This window comes from Dermacentor albipictus, chromosome 8, assembly GCF_038994185.2.
Source record: "Dermacentor albipictus isolate Rhodes 1998 colony chromosome 8, USDA_Dalb.pri_finalv2, whole genome shotgun sequence".
NCBI classification, from domain to species: Eukaryota; Metazoa; Arthropoda; class Arachnida; order Ixodida; family Ixodidae; genus Dermacentor; species Dermacentor albipictus.
The window spans coordinates 25,595,001-25,607,411 of record NC_091828.1 but is presented as its reverse complement, the minus strand read 5'-3'; the positions used below and the strand labels follow the sequence as shown (position 1 = coordinate 25,607,411).

The following is a 12,411-nucleotide window of genomic DNA, read 5'->3' as shown; positions in this document are numbered from 1 at the left end:
ATCCAAGCCCGGAACGCAAAGACAACACCAACGCAGTCCCGGACCATCGAGCAAGCCGCCGTCTTCAACAACTGCCCCCGGAGCACGGACTTTTGCCTGAGACGACCAGAAAGATTGCCACCAAGTCCACCCCAATGGCAGCCCTGGCATCGCCCATCGTTCTACAGCAGCCCAGGGGGCCTCCGACCTTCCGTGGTTCAACTTTCGAGGACCCGGAAGGCTGGCTTGAGACGTACGAGAGAGTCGCTACGTTTAACAACTGGAACAGCGACGACAAACGGCGATATGTCTTCTTAGCATTGGAAGACGCGGCCAGGACGTGGTTCGAGAACCGAGAAGCCACCCTAATGACCTGGGAACTTTTCCGAAGCGGCTTCCTGCAGCCATTCGCAAGCGTCGTACGCCGAGAACGAGCCCAAGCGCTATTGGAAACCCGGGTGCAGCTACCTAATAAGACGACCGCGATCTACACGGAAGAAATGAGCCGTCTCTTCCGCCATGCCGACCCTGAAATGCCCGAGGAGAAGAAAGTCCGCCTGCTGATGCGTGGTGTGAAGGAGGAACTTTTTGCCGGAATGGTACGAAGCCCACCGAAGACCGTGGACGAGTTTCTTCACGAGGCCACCAGCATCGAGAAGACACTCGAGATGCGAAACCGGCAATTCGACCGCCGCACGACCTCGACAAACTACCCCGGAGTTCAGTCACTGGCCGCCGACGACCTACGCGAGACTATCCGAGCTGTCGTGCGGGAGGAGCTACAAAAGCTGTTCCCATCATCACAGCCTCAAGTGGCTTCGATTGCCGACGCCGTGCATGAGGAACTCCAACAACAACTTGGAGTAGCCCCTGAATCGCCGAAGCGTAAGCCGCAAGCGATGACCTACGCCGCCGTCGCACGCCGTCAAGGACCCCCTCCGCGACCGCGCCAGGGCCCTGTCACGCCACAGTTTCGTCGTCCGCCGCCGCCGCCGCCAGCACGACCACCCGTCGCCCAGCGCACCTACGCGAGGAAGACGGACATCTGGCGTGCTCCTGACCACCGCCCGCTCTGCTACCACTGCGGAGAAGCGGGTCACGTCTACCGACGATGTCCGTACCGGGAGATGGGACTGCGAGGTTTCGCCGTCAACGCGCCGCGTCCACAGCTTGGCGAGCGCCCACGTGACATCGCCGATTACCTCGCCGCTACTCAGTGGAGCCTTCGACGGCCGTCCCGTTCGCCATCACCAGGCCGCTACGTGTCGCCGCAGCGCCGACCATACACTGGCCCAGCCCGGGGCCGGTCAGCGAGCCCATATCCGGAAAACTAAAAGCAGCAACCGATGGAGGTGCGGTTGCTGTTCGTCGAACTGACGAAGATCCTCCGCCGCCGACGAAGACGACGAAGAAACGATCTCGACGACATAACAACGACACGCGGCCGTCCCGACGAAGTCAGGAAGGCAAGACTACACCGACGAACGACGACTTCACGACGCGACGTTCCAAGTTCAGTTCAACACGACGCAGCCGTGATCCGACGCCACGACCTAACTGCAACGCCAGACAAAGAACAACTGACCTCGACGTGCTTTTCGACGGCCACGCAGTCACTGCCTTAGTCGACACAGGGGCTGATTACTCCGTCATGAGTGGACACATCGCCGCCCAGTTGAAGAAAGTTAAGACTACGTGGGAAGGCCCTCAATTTCGAACCGCTGGAGGACACCTCATCACGCCGTCTGGAGTCTGCACGGCAAGAATTACCGTTCATGACCGGACTTACCCTGCCACCTTCGTTATCCTCCAACAGTGTTCACGAGACGTCATTCTCGGTATGGACTTCCTGAACCAACACGGCGCAATCATCGACCTGAAGTCGAAGTCAATAACGCTGTCGGAAGATCAAGCGATACCGCCGGAGAGCCCTCGTAGTCACCACGCCTTGAGGGTGCTCGAAGATCAAGTGAGCATCCAGCCTCGCTCCAGCATTGTCATTTCGGTTGGCCCCGAAACACCCCTTGACGTAGAAGGCGTCATCGAAGGTGACCAACGTCTACTGCTCGACCGTGAAATTTGCGTCGCAAGAGGGATCGCTCGACTGCACGGAGGAAACACGAAGGTGTTGCTGACAAACTTCAGCCAGGAGTTCAAGCACATCAACAAGGGCACGACGATCGCATACATCGAGGAATTTCAGGAAACCAGCGATGCGTTTGTCCTCTCGGATTCTGTTGCATCTACCCCGACGACCGTAGTTCCCGAGCCAGACTTCGACATAAATCCAAGTCTCCCCGTGATAAAGAAGCAACAGCTCAGAAGTCTGCTTCGACGATACAAAGACTGCTTTTCGACGTCATCGAGAAATCGACAAACCCCAGTCGCAAAGCATCGCATAATAACCGAAGAGTGCACTCGACCACTCCGCCAGAGCCCTTACCGAGTTTCGACGCGAGAACGCGAAGCTATAAGACACCAAGTCGATGAAATGCTGCGCGACGACATCATCCAGCCGTCGAAAAGCCCGTGGGCGTCTCCAGTTGTCTTAGTGAAGAAAAAGGACGGAACCCTACGTTTCTGCGTCGATTATCGTCGATTGAACAAAATCACGAAGAAAAACGTATACCGCCTCCCACGGATAGACGACGCATTGGATCGGCTCTGCAATGCTAAATACTTCTCATCGATGGACCTCAAGTCTGGCTACTGGCAAATAGAGGTCGACGAAAGGGATCGCGAAAAGACCGCCTTCATCACGCCAGACGGCCTCTACGAGTTCAAGGTTATGCCATTCGGACTGTGTTCGGCGCCTGCAACGTTCCAGCGCGTCATGGACACAGTATTAGCAGGATTGAAGTCGCAGACCTGTCTCGTTTAGTTGGATGACGTCGTCGTCTTCGCCGGGAATTTCGACGATCACCTCAAGCGGCTTGCGACAGTACTAGAAGCCATCAAGTCGTCAGGGCTTACTCTGAAGCCGGAAAAATGCCGCTTCGCTTACGATGAGCTGCTCTTCCTAGGCCACGTAATCAGCAAATCTGGTGTCCGTCCAGACCCGCAAAAGACAGCTGCAATCGCACAGTTCCCTCAACCCATCAACAAAAAGGCAGTGCGCAGATTCCTTGGCATGTGTGCCTGCTATAGGCGCTTTGTCAAGGACTTTTCACGCATCGCGGAGCCGCTAACACATCTAACGAAATGTGATGTCGAGTTCAATTGGGAAACACCGCAGGCCGACGCATTTGAAGAACTCAAACGACGCATGCAGTCGCCGCCGGTACTTGCGCACTTCGACGAGTACGCCGATACAGAAATCCATACTGACGCCAGTAGCCTAGGCCTCGGTGCTGTTCTAGTCCAGAGGAGAAACGGAGTCGAACAGGTGATAGCTTACGCTAGCCGGTCGCTGTCAAAAGCGGAAGGCTACTATTCTACGACCGAAAAGGAATGCCTCGCCATCGTTTGGGCTACAGCTAAATTTCGCCCTTATCTTTATGGCAGGCCATTCAAAGTCGTCAGTGACCATCACGCGTTGTGTTGGCTAGCGAATATAAAGGATCCTTCAGGACGACTCGCGCGGTGGAGCCTCAGACTACAAGAATACGACATCGCTGTCACCTACAAGTCCGGACGAAAACACTCCGATGCCGATTGCCTATCACGCGCCCCCATTGACCCGCCGCCGCAAGACGACGAGAATGACGACGCCTTCCTCGGAATGATAAGCGCGGAAGACTTCGCTGTACAGCAACCGGCAGACGGGGAGCTAAAAGGCCTCGTCGAATATTTGGAAGGGCACACCGACGTTGTCCCCAGGGCATTTAAGCGCGGATTATCTTCCTTCACGCTTCAAAACAATCTACTCGTGAAGAAGAACTTCTCCCCAGTCCGCGCCAACTACCTTCTTGTTGTCCCGTCAGGACTTCGTCCAGAAGTCTTGCACGCCCTACATGACGATCCGACCGCTGGACACCTAGGATTTTCCCGGACACTATCAAGGATACAAGAAAAGTATTATTGGCCCCACCTGACTGCCGACGTCGCCCGTTATGTCAGAACATGCCGAGACTGTCAGCGACGCAAGACACCGCCGACAAGGCCAGCCGGATTACTACAGCCAATCGAGCCTCCTTGCCGACCCTTCCAGCAGATCGGGATGGACTTGTTGGGACCCTTTCCGACGTCAACAACCGGAAATAAGTGGATCGTCGTGGCGACGGACTACCTCACCCGCTTCGCTGAAACTAAAGCACTGCCGAAAGGTAGCGCAGCCGAAGTGGCGAAATTCTTTGTCGAAAACATCCTGCTGCGACATGGTGCCCCAGAAGTCCTTATCACCGACACAGGAACGGCCTTTACAGCGGATCTCACTCAAGCCATTCTGAACTACAGTCTGACAAGGCACAGGAGGACAACGGCCTACCACCCGCAGACGAATGGTCTTACGGAGCGGCTGAATAAGACCCTCGCCGACATGCTAGCGATGTACGTGGACGTCGAACACAAGACGTGGGATGCCGTCCTGCCGTACGTAACATTCGCTTACAACACGGCGGTGCAAGAAACAACACAGATCACGCCGTTTAAGCTGGTTTACGGCAGGAATCCGACGACGACGCTCGACGCCATGCTGCCCCACGTCACTGAAGAGGAAAATCTCGACGTCGCTAGCTATCTCCAGCGCGCCGAAGAAGCCCGACAGCTCGCCCGCCTGCGGATCAAGAACCAGCAGAGGACCGACAGCCGACACTACAACCTCCGACGACGCTTTGTCGAGTACCAGCCCGGTGACAGTGTTTGGGTTTGGACCCCTATACGCCGCTGAGGACTGAGCGAGAAGCTTTTGCGTCGCTATTTTGGACTGTACAAGATCATCCGACGTATTGGTGCACTGGACTACGAGGTCGTGCCAGACGGCATTTCGCTGTCACAGCGGCGCCGCTCACGACCTGAAATTGTCCACGTTGTGCGGCTCAAGCCTTACCACCAGCGTTGACGAACTTTGGGACTTCGCGTAACTGACCTTTGGAGTTTATTTCTTTTCGTTGTTTTGTTACTTATGTTTAATAAGTGTCCCTTTGTGTTTCGCTCTCTTTGTAGCATCGGGACAATGCTTTTTAAGAGGGGGGTATTGACACGTGTATTTATATTTATCGGGCGACCACGTTTCACCGCCTAACAAATCTTATCGCACAGCGCGGGACGCGCTTGCATGTGTCCGAAGTTTCTGGAAAGTTATCGATGCTTCTATCCGCAGTCTGTTGTTGCCGAACCTTGTGTTATGTGATTTATTCGCCTAACGCGAACGATGTAGAACTTTATGGAAGGCACGCGGGTCCCAACGATTAGTCTGGAACATTCGACGATTGTGTATAAAAGCCGACGCGCTTGAACCGTTGATCGGGTTTTCGACGATCGCCGACCGTGTTCGCCGCTATCGTTGTGCTATAAGTGTAGCCTGTTTTGTGGGCACGGGTTCGCCCAATAAAAGTCAGTTTTGTCTATCACAGTATTGCTACTGTGTTCTTAACGTCACCACCACGTGACCACCACCACCAATTGTGGGTCCGGTGGCGGCATGGCGAACGCCCGTTTCAACCAATTCACCACTCTACCACCGTCACCATTCTAAGGCCTTCGATTTGGTTTGCCATGCTAAGCTTTTAGTTAAACTTCGTACATATTTTGGTGACAGCAAGCTGGTTGATTGGATAGCTGATTACTTACGGTCGCGCTCTCAGTTTGTTACGTATAACCACGCGAAGTCGTCTGAGGTACAGATTACATCTGGGGTGCCGCAAGGCTCAGTGCTGGGGCCGCTTTTGTTCATTATTTTCATAAATGACGTAGCAGAAATCATTGGCGATACTCAAGTTAAACTTAGAATGTATGCAGACGACTGCGTAATCTACAACACCATCTCTGATGCTCATGATCAGGTTGCGCTAAATAACGTTTTTTCATTGTTTTGTAACTGGAGTGAAACCTGGCAAATGTCTATTAACTTAAAGAAGACTGTGGCAATGACCTTTTCAAACAAGAAACAACCTCTTTCTTTTACTTATACTAATGACGGGGTCGGTCTAATACATGTTACGGAGTTTAAGTACCTCGGTGTAACGTTAGCGTCAAATTTAAAATGGCGCAAGCATGTTGAGATGATCTGCAATAAGGCTCGTCGAAAACTTTGGTATCTCCAGCGCACGTTAAGCAACTCAACAAGAGAATGCAAATTGACTGCGTACAAAACTTTGGTCAGGCCCATACTAGAATATGCATCGGTTGTTTGGTCACCTCACCTCAAGCACGACATAGCTATGTTAGAATCTGTCCAAAAAAAAGCAATCGGGTTCATTTTTTGTCGCTATGACCGGCAATTCTCGCCTACTTCGCATGCACACGTTTTAACGTTGCAATCTCTCGAACATCGGCGTAATTCTGATCGCGTTATCCTTCTTCATAAGATAGTTCACACCGGCTTGAGTGTTCTGGCGCCGATTTCTTTTGTTGCAGCTTCTGCACGCTGTACTCGACGATCTGATCCCCTGAACATTGTGCCCTTCAGGTCGAATATTGATTGTTTTAGGTTTTCCTTCTTTCCACGGACGGTGGATTTATGGAATAAACTTGATGGGTCTCTGCGCAGACTCGGTACCGAGGATTTTGAAAAAGAATTGCGTAATTATGTATTCTGGTAATGTTTTCTAGTATTCTGGTGAATTTTGTTAAAAGTACTTGAAATTGTATTTTTTTTATTGTTACTCTGTACTCACTCCTGCTATGTCTCAGAAACTGAGACAGCAGTATTTGTAAATAAAAAAAATAATGAAGAAAGTGAAATTCTCATTGTGTCGCGAGGTTTACAACTTACGACCAACAAGTCCACAGTCCAGAATTGTACCTCTTAGGCACTCTGTTCTTTTTCTTGCCTCATTCTCCTTATAATTACACAAGATGCAGTATACAAATAAGTAAATTCGGCCGTGTATAGACTTTAGCAAAAAGACCAGTTCTTTTGCATTCCAAATAACGAAAACACAGAACCACCGACCCACTCAGATGGCTCAGGAAGTGCACGTTCCTATAACCGACAATCTAAACCGATTCACATTCGGTAAATAGGCTTAGTACACCACGTTTTTCATAAAGTTCGTCCAAACTATGCTCACATCTATATCTGCATGCTCACGGCGGCCGCATTTCGATGGAGGCGAAATGCGAAAACACCCGTGTGCTTAGATTTAGGTGCACGTTAAAGAACCCCAGGTGGTCAAAATTTTCGGAGTCCTCCACTACGGCGTGCCTCATAATCAGAAAGTGGTTTTGGCACGTAAAACCCCAAATATTATTATTATATCTGCATGCTGTTCCTTGTACGTGCTTTCCACAAGCTTTCGCGGCCCAGAAGTAATATTGGAATGAACGACACTCCCACTACGTTCTCAACTAGGAGGGAAAAAATAGGGGTCGAATGTAGCTCTTCTGTGATTTTGCGCTGTAAAAAAAGTTCATACGGATAGTGTGATTGCTGTTTTTCCTGTACTTCCTTAGGAATATTCTGTCTTTGGAGTTCGCAGTATCCTGAGTAGAACATGTGTATAAGTAACATTTTGCGCACAGCTTTTTGTCTTGGCTATACATACAAAATGCGCGACAAATGACAGTAGTCTCGTTCTGAAAATCATTACAATTTGCTGTGTTACAGCAGTGTATAATACTGCAAGCATGCTCTTCTTGCAGCCCGGATGCCCGGGTTGAATTCCCCGCCTCTACGGAAATATACCAAATTTACTTTTCAAAGGCACTAATATAATTTGTTTACAGGGACCTCCCTGACGTAGCAGACATCAATCCAAGCATTTTTTGATGCGCTTTTACTTTCAGCGCCATGGGACATTTTTGGTACAATCGCTTGATCACGCCAGATTTTCTGCCTCATAGGACGTATGTTGATTTCACATAAATAATTGAGCACGTCTGTTTCGTCTTCAATAGTGTACTTCTAGCGCTTTTTTTCATGATCACTGTGTGGTGTTTACGTCATATTATTGTCTTTTAAGATAGCGTGAGGCATTTATTGAGGCAGCAAAAATATAAATTTCAAAAAGATGAAGGAGAAATGAAAAGAAGCTTATTTTTCTTTCTTTACGGCGAAGCTCTTAGCCTCTCGGTTGGCGGCATTGTTCTTGTCCGTCCGTGCGCAAGAATTGTGATCATCTGCAACGGCTCATAGCCGTCGAAGAAAATGCATTGTTTCACCCCCCTCGTAATGCACAGGCTACAAACACTCAGCAAAATGAAGCGAACAGTGGAGACATTCATTGAAATCACGCATACAGGGCACAGGAACGGGGCGTCTAGTCGAGTGGTACACAAAAAAAGAAAAAAAAAGACGTGGCCGTCTTTATGGCTCATACTCCCATAAGTATACGCAAACAATTTAATGGCTCGTGGCGAACAGTGCATACATTCATTCGAATCGCCCACAAAACACACAGAGCAGCATACGTTTTAAACAAAAGATCAAGCTCAAAACAAGCATCCGAACCACCAAGAATGCATTGCGTACGCCCCTAAGCAGCTGTAGTGGTAGGTTTGCAACAGCCTCTCTGGAAATCCACTTTCGCATGGCCGGGATGACAAGCCAATTTTTATCTTTAGTGGGGCATAGAGTTCGATGCTTGCTTTGCCGTTTTCAGTAATGCACAACGAAAAACGCATATTACCCGATTTCAGAACTTTCGCTCACAGCCAGCATGCGACATGATCGACATTCTACTTTTATAACAAATGCATGCCGCTGTCTAGCTACGTTCACTCAGCAGCAAAGCGTATATTTCCAGCAGATACAAATGTCTTGTCTGCACCTTAAACTCCAAAAAGTGATCCAGTGAATGCCCATTGTGTGTGTGTCGTACAGGTGAGCTTTTTTACATGGCGTGTGCTAGGCCTATGCACACCATGTAGCGATTTATAAACATTAAACGGCGAGCACACGCAGAGCTAATAAGCGCGTACAAAACACAACAGATTAGCCAAAAGAAATTAGAAGAAGGGCGCAGCGTTCCCAGAAATCTGTGAGCCTAAACATGCTCTTAAACTTTAGTTTCCAGAATCTATAGTCGGATACCACTTTAGGAAAAGGGGGAGGCCCGCCGAGGCCCCGCCCAGATGACCGAAGCGCGACGTCCGATTGCCTGCGCGACTAAAATAATCCCTCTCAAGAAATCGTGCTTCTGAAACGCGCAATTCTCGGGATAAATAAAGACTCTTGTATTTTGAGGACTGGTTTAGTAGAGCTCTCATGTGCTACAGCACATGCCGGATCGCGACAGAAAAATAACCCCGTGCCTTCCACAACGTTGCCCATCGTCTGCTCTTTAGCTTCATTGCAAGTGACGAAAGTAGAAAGGGTAGCTCTGCATGGCTTTTGCGCTTGTTTACATGTACACGGCAAATATACTACTACTGTTCCGAGCTTCAAATGAATCATTTGATATTGAACAAATCCTTATATACTTGTATAAAACAATGCATTTATCACAACGATTACAAACTCAAGATGCTCAGTGTCAGCGAAAGCACAGCGTTCAACGTGAGGAGGGAGGTCAAAGCTTCGCATATTTCGGGTGGCAAACAGTCGACGCCGTCGCGAAAGCGCCCAAGAAATGCGGAGAAAAGAAGACGCTGCACGAAGTATTACACGTTGTGCGCGCCGAGGTCGTGTGCACGATTTCTTTCACCGCAACGAGATACTGACGGCCGTGAAGATCACTAACGAGTTCTCGAAGCGTATATGGTCTTATGTTTGTGCCCTGGGATTTGCCTGACGGAAGGCCAGTGCTGTGGTGCGTCTACCGTGGAGGCAGCATTCATCCCCGCATGGTGCCTGCTTTGGGCACACGACTACGTGCACGGCTCGGGTTTCCTTGCGGCTGCGCGGCGTCCACGACTGAAGCGGCCACCGGATCACGGAATGCTATTCGGCCCCTCCCCGTGCCAGCAGCAATGCAACCCCCCCCCCCCCCCCTTCCTTTGTCCGGTGGCGCCCACACCACGAACGACTCCCGCTGTGTTTGGCACGGTTTCCAAAGGAGTGCTGTGTTTCGACCCCGTGCCTTGCAGTTGGTTCCCTTTGTCGTATGCGGGCTCTAAACAACTTCCCCGGCGCACCATTCTGACCGACCGCCAGATCGGCCCGACGCCGCAGCGCGGTTCGAGGAAGCACCGGCCACCGAGAGCGGCGTTAGGACCACAGAGGCAGCCCGGACCCTCTCTCTCGACCTTGTTTCGTCATTAGGGGCTGTCTGGGGAATCTGGGGACTGAGGGGTGTTATTTAGGCAGCTTGAAGCTGCTCTGTTGGTCTCTCTCCTGATAACGACCACAACATGTAAACATTGTATAAAGAATTCTTCACCGACAAAGATCGAGATCTCCTCGTATCTGACTCTGTGTGAAGTGGTGTCCAGACATCCTGCCGGCCACACATACCTCGGCACACGCAAAAATGTATCTCCCATCACTGAAGCGGTGAACTGTGCGTCGCCTGCTTGTCGAGATCTGATTCAAGCATGAGAAGAGGAGCCGCAATTCGCTGCTTATCGACCTGGCCGACATCGCTGAATGGCGGAATCGCTACCTTCTTGACGTGGAGCGCTACAGGCAGAAGGCCGAAAGATCTTCTTCCTGGACTAGACATGTGTGACGGCGGGACACATAGTGTCGATCGTGTGGACAGACATCGTGGTGCAGAAGCGCGGACGCCTATATGCTCAAGCAAATGGCCTGTCGACGGGTCTGAAACAACTTTCTGGAAAAGGCCAGCGCCTGATTGTGACGCACATCGGCAGCGACGATGGCTTCATCGACGGCTGCTTAGATAGATTCCGTGGCCAAAAAACAAGCAACTACCACAATGAAATGGTTGGCAGTCGCTTCAAGGGATCGTTTATTGAAGTTCAGCAGAAGTTGCCTGCTAGTAGCTTCATTGTTTTGGACAATGCACCTTACCATTCCCCGAGAGAAGAGAAACTGCCGATGACAGCTTGGAAGAAGGAAAAAATACAGGAGTGGCTCAAAAGCAAAACCATCACCAGCCGCGAAAGGATGGTTAGAAAGCAGCTGCTTGAGTTGGCCACGCTTTCTGAGCTACATCGTAGACAATGCAGCGGAAAGGGCTGGATGCATTGCACTCAGGCTGCCACCGTACCACTGCGAATTTAATCCTATCGAGCTCGTGTGGGCAAAGGTGAAAAATGGCCTCGCTGCGGACGACAGAGACTTCAAACTGTCCATGGTCGAAGACGTCTTGAGAGAAAAAAATCAAGCACGTAGTAATGGCAGAAGACTGGAGGAAGAACATTCACCACGTGATGGACCTGGAGCTAAAGTTCAGGCTTGCTACGTCTGGAAGTGACCGTATCCAACCCATCATCATCCAAGTGGGTGAAGATGACAGTGAAGAAAGCGACTCCGACTGCGAGCTGTCCGGCATTGAGCCACTCGATGAAGCATAACAGCTTCTTATTAACAAAAGAACAGCCCTTATTAGGGCTACCAAAATTTTGCCGGTGGGTTCACAGCAGCCAAGCATTCAGCCGTGATCTCTCAAATAAATAAGCAGTTCATTTGGTGACATATTTCTTTTAATTGAAGCCCAATGCTGAAAAAGCATCGTCCTGCACAGATCGTGCTCAATATAATATTTGGCATCATGCTGAAATGCTGGAAAATCTTAATGCAAATACAGATATTAACCCTGAATAACTATGTGGGGCCCAAAATGCTCATTCGGGCAGCCACTGTCCAGCTTCACACGAAAAAGCAGTAGCCAACGTGAAAGTGACAGCCACTCTCTTAGCAGCCTGCACGCCAATTCATATTGTGCTTTGCGTGCAGTTATGTTGCACCTATTGTTTTTTTCCAGCCCGTTGAGATGTATAATGCCAATGTCAGAAGGCCCAAAATACTCTATTGGGCAGCCAACTATGAGCATGACGGGCCCTGTGATGAAATAACAGTCGTCGGGGCATGCTTGTAAGGCACCTTTAGTACCTGCACTTCAAAGCGAAGCCATGTGATAGCCATTGTAGGTGAAACAGGAGTAGTCAATGCGAAATTGACCGCCACATTTAGCAGTTTGCATGCAAAAGCACTTTCATGTGGTCGCATTCATTTTGGTTACCTGGCCCAGGCAAGTTTTGCGAATAAGAACAATTATCAAACATCATTAGCTTAGTTAATCCCAAAATACACATTCTAGTAACTATTAATAGCAGTAGTCGAGGGCACGCTTGAAAGGCGCCATTAGCAGTCTGCACGTCAAAGCGCAGTCGAGCTGTCGCCACTGTTGGTGAAACAGCAGCAATCAACGCGAAAATGACAGCCACTGTTGGCAGCTTGCATGCAAAAACACATTCATGTGGTGG

The 12,411-nt window shown here is 50.2% G+C and overlaps 1 protein-coding gene across 1 annotated transcript in view; it reads right to left on the bottom strand.

The window, feature by feature from the left end:
* LOC135907759 (allatostatin-A receptor-like) overlaps positions 1 to 12,411 on the bottom strand; it is a 199,329-nt gene that overhangs the window by 139,029 nt on the left and 47,889 nt on the right. The window lies entirely within an intron of this gene.